Source organism: Trachymyrmex cornetzi, unplaced genomic scaffold (genome assembly GCF_001594075.2).
Source record: "Trachymyrmex cornetzi isolate Tcor2-1 unplaced genomic scaffold, Tcor1.1 scaffold609, whole genome shotgun sequence".
Lineage (NCBI taxonomy): Eukaryota > Metazoa > Arthropoda > Insecta > Hymenoptera > Formicidae > Trachymyrmex > Trachymyrmex cornetzi.
The window spans coordinates 20,352-25,313 of record NW_017299925.1 but is presented as its reverse complement, the minus strand read 5'-3'; the positions used below and the strand labels follow the sequence as shown (position 1 = coordinate 25,313).

At 36.6% G+C, this 4,962-nt stretch overlaps 1 pseudogene; it reads right to left on the bottom strand.

The window, feature by feature from the left end:
* Positions 1-532: 532 nt before the first annotated feature.
* Positions 533-1,987, bottom strand: LOC108766632 (histone-lysine N-methyltransferase SETMAR-like; annotated as a pseudogene).
* Positions 1,988-4,962: the final 2,975 nt, after the last annotated feature.

Sequence of the window (4,962 nt, the reverse complement as noted above, 5' to 3'; positions counted from 1 at the left end):
GTCGCACCATGTTCGATTAATGACTGTCGGTTTGCCGTGAATTCGCCAACGTCGGCCCAACGTTCAACATCGGGTGAGAGTCGGCAAACCTTACCTGAGAAGTTTATCTAGTTATAAAGTATTAACGAGGGTCGTTTTATAAGTTTGGTAAAAAAGCAAGTAAAACACATTTTTTTGGTAAAAATCTGCTTTATTTCTCAACATAGTCTCCATCAAGGGCTATACACTTAGTCCAACAAGTTTCCAATTTTTTAATGCCGTCGGAAAAGTAGGCTGTGTCAAAGTCTGCAAAATACTCATTGACGGCGACAATGACTTCCTCATTTGACGAGAATTTCTTCTCACCCAGTCAAGTTTTTAAGTTTGGGAATAGAAAGAAGTCACACGGGGCCAAATCCGGAGAATAGAGTGGATGAGGAATCAATTCATAGCCCAATTCGTGTAGTTTTGCCATTGCAACGGTCGATTTGGGGATGGCGCGTTGTCTTGATGAAAGAGCACTTTTTTGCGCGCCAATCTTGGCCGTTTTTGTTTAGCTTTTTTTTAAACTGTCCAATAGCGTTGCATAATATTCTCCTGTTATTGTCTTACCCTTCTGCCAGTTGTCAATTAGGATAATTTCTTGAGAATCCCAAAAAACAGTGGCTATCATCTTTCCAGCCGACAGTCTTCGCCTTTTTCGGCGCACTTTCACCAGACATTATCCACTGCTTTGACTGCTGCTTCGTCTCAGGAGTGTAATGATGGATCCAAGTTTCGTCCACAGTCACGAATCGACGCCAAAAGTGCGGATTGCGCTTAAGCATCGCCAAACACTGCATTGAAACGTCCTTTCGCGTGCGTTTTTGATCGAGAGTAAGCAATCGCGGCACCCATCGTGCACACAGCTTTTTTACATGCAATTTTTCGTGCAGGATGTTATGCCCTCTTTCCGTGGAGATGCCTACGGCCTCAGCAGTCTCACGCACCTTCATTTGGCGGTTTTCCATAATCATAGCATGGATTTTTTCTACGATATCCAATGTGGTAATCTCAACAGGTCGTCCGGAGCGCGCTTCGTCTTCAGTGCAGGTTCGGGCACGTTTAAATTTGTTTATCCAAAAATAAATGGTCTTCAATGCAGGAGCAGAGTTCCTATGAACTTTGTTTGATCTGCGCTGTTGTCCACTCCTTTAAATAAAAGTGTTTTATTACTGCACGGAATTCGTTTTTTTCCATTTTTGCGGAAATTGCTAAACCACTCGCTTCAAATGACTACCGAACGTGAACTATGCGTCCTTTCTGGGTGAAATTTGGCCTGAAGGGGTTCGAAGAGTGGATCTTTCAAGATGTCGCGTCATCAATTGTAGCGCCATTTCACAGAAATTCACCAAACTTATCAAACGACCCTCGTAAATATATTACATAATAAATATAGTATATATTATTAAGTAAATATATTATCTAACATTAAGTAAATATGTTATATAACATTATATATATTGTATTATAATTAAATATATTTAGAATTTTCGTTTTCAAATAATTTCTGGAATCTATTATTACTAATAGTTGCGCGGTCACGATAAATCTGGGAAGCCCTGTATAATTCCGACATATGCTGTCGTCATTTTGATTGTCGTCAAAATATCATTAAAAAACGTTATTTTATTCTCAAAATAACGACAAATATCAGCTCGTTTACTTGAATATTTCCGAATCCTGATGTGTAAAACTGCCTAATGCCCCGCCAGTTCTTGTCCAGAACTGATCAAATCTGGTCAGGTTCTGTCCAGAACTATCCGAAAATAGATAAAAACTTCCCAGACCCGATCCAGAACTGACCAGTTCTTTGAAAGGCCAGTCGTAACTTTTATGGCTAAAATCTCGTCTGCTTTCCCTGTCAATACCTGTCCGACATCGGGAAAAACTGTCAGGAAACTTGTCAGTTCCCCGTTACGATTTCCACTCGGGTAATGGTAAGTTAGGTTTTCACGCTTGTACACATGACTTGTACAAATGTCTAGCCTTCCGATGTTGCATGAGTATCGGAGAAGGCATAAGAAGGAATGAGAAGAAGGTATACATAGTATATGTGGAATTATGACGAGGCATGAAAAAGCATGGCTAGAAATTAATGACGCCGTGTTTACTGTTACTTTAACTTGTATTTTAAGATTTGTGTATACCAAGAAAATCGTTGCATATTTTTTACTTGTTGAAAGTGTGATATATCATAATTTCCCTGATTAAAAAAGTTGTATAAACGTTGTAGAAATTGATAGAAAAATTGTATCGTTTTGAATATGGAATTTGGTTCGTAAATAATCAATTTGAATCAAAACTTATATAAATCTTATAAAATAAATAAAGTACAATAGGATTCATATCCGATCAATCTAATGCTGCGACTCGCAACGATAGTAAACGATATAAGCTTATAAATAACGATAAAAATAGATAAAATTCCTATCGTTCTCTATCGATTATGTAAAGCAGTACGAAGCCTATATTCTATGTTTCTTTTCTTCTTATTTTATGTTTTCTGCAACCTTTTAGTCTGATCTACAAGGTGCTCTTTGTTAGCTTCCTGTTTCTTATTTTTTATAACTTCTTACGTCTTATCTTTTTGCCTCTTATTCTGTTTTTTTCGTTTTCTGTGGTTCGAGATAAAAGTTAACAATTTTCGGAAGAAACAAGACACACATGACAAGAAATACAATTGAGGATGAAACGGTTGTAAAGAGGGAATAAAGTAACAGATAAAAAACAGGTAACAGAAAACAAAGAGCACATTGTAGAATAGGTATTTATTTTTATTCAATATACTATATTTGTAAGGAACTCTAAGCAACAGAATGTCAATAAAATTACATGAACACTATTTTTGTTACGAAAACATGTTATGGAAATATTATTTCATTTTTTCATAATTGGATATAAATTACACCGGCCAACAAATTTCGACCTAGTGGTATACTCCTTTCACGCATGAAAATCAACATTCATTGGCCAACGCAATTATACAAAACATGAAAAAATATTTTAAAAATAATTTATTACGAAAATAACGTTTATATAGTTTTGTTGATATTTTGTAGTTTAGAATTCCTTACAAATATATTGGCTTGGAGTAGAATTACATTAATGTAGTATAATAATTTCTTCGCTTTAAAGTAAGTTGTTCTCTTTTAATTGGCATATACTATATGTATACATTTGTAATTACGTTTGTAAAAAATAACTAATTTCGACATTTATAAGTTATGGCCGTAATTACAAATTTACAAATCAATAGCATTTTATACGAAGCTGCAAATAAGCGTGAAATATTTCTTTGTACGCATGTAAAATGATACAAGATATCATGCAATTAATCATAATTGTTTGCGGAAAACTTGACGTTATAATATGGATGAGATTGAGCAAAAACGGACCAATAAACGAGCATATTTGGATCTCAATTATGCCTCAAAAGTAAGCATGAGTACTAAAAGAAGGTACAAAAATATAATAGCATCAAATGTTGCATCATCGTCTATTGTAAATTCTCTTTTAGGTATGTGTATGAAACATTTTAAAACTAATATTTAAATTTTTAAACTTGTATGCGAGTATAATTAGTAGGTAGTAAATGATACAATTATTTACAATATAATCTTTATTTAGATTTTATTTTAAAAAAATTTGTTTTTAATGAAAAATAATTTGTATTTGCCTAATTTTTAATTCGTATTTCATCTAAAGCAATAATTTTTGGTGCGTTCTAAATTACACATAAAGCGCATGATTAGGTGTTAAACTTAATTCCTATCGCTCGCTACTAGAGAGTGCTGGCTCCAACGCTGGCGAGTTTCGACGATGAAGTCGTATGTCTTTTGTAGTTTAGATATCGCTGAAAGTGATTCAATCCTCACCGGTTAGATTTCTCGACACCAAAGAGATTTTCCAATCGATTGAAAATGAATCGCGATAAGCTGTTTTTCCGACGTGTGCTTCTTCACTACTTCGACCTCAAGAAAACCGCAGCTGAAGCGCATCGCTTATTATCCGAAGTGTATGGTGATGAAACTCCATCGGAAAGAACATGTAGAGTTTGGTTTGAACGCTTCCGAAACGGTGATTTTGATGTGAGAGACAAAGAACGTCCAAGACAGCCGAAAAATTTGAAGATGTCGAGCTGTAAGAATTGCTTGACGAGAATCCAGCTCAAATGCTTTTAGAGTTGTCGAAACAGTTAAATGTTACTCCAAAGGCCGTCTCAAAACGTTTGCATGTCATGGGAAAGATCCATAAGGAAGGGAGATGGCTACCACATGAGTTGTCAGAAAGTGCCATTTCAAATCGTTTGACTATTGCGACTTCTTTGCTTGCCAGGTAAAGAAAAAAGAGTTTTTTGTGGCGCATCGTGACTGGCGATGAAAAATGGATTTATTTTGATAATTCCAAGCGGAAAAAATCATGGGTGGACCCCAGCCAACCATCTGCTTTAATGCCGAAGAGGAATATTCACGGGCATAAGACCTTGCTGTGCGTTTGGTGGAACCAGGAAGGTGTACTGTATTATGAACTCTTGGGTCCAAATGAAACCGTTACAGCTGATCGCTACAAACAGCAATTATACCGATTGAGTAACGAATTGATGCAAAAAAGATCATCTGTAGCCAACAATTGACGCAAAGTCATTTTGTTGCATGATAACGCTCGACCGCATGTCGCGAAAAGCGTGAAGCAGACACTTCGAGAGCTTGAATGGGAAGTTCTGCCGCATCCAGCGTACTCTCCAGACTTGGCACCATCAGATTACCATCTCTTCCGAGCGATGCAACACGCACTTACGGACACACACTTCTCCAGTTACAACGAAGTCCAAAAATGGGTGGATGAATGGATCGCCTCGAAAGACACCGCGTTCTACCGTCGTAGGATTGCCTTGTTGCCGGAGAGATGGGAAAAAGTAGTAGAAAATGGAAGAAATTACTT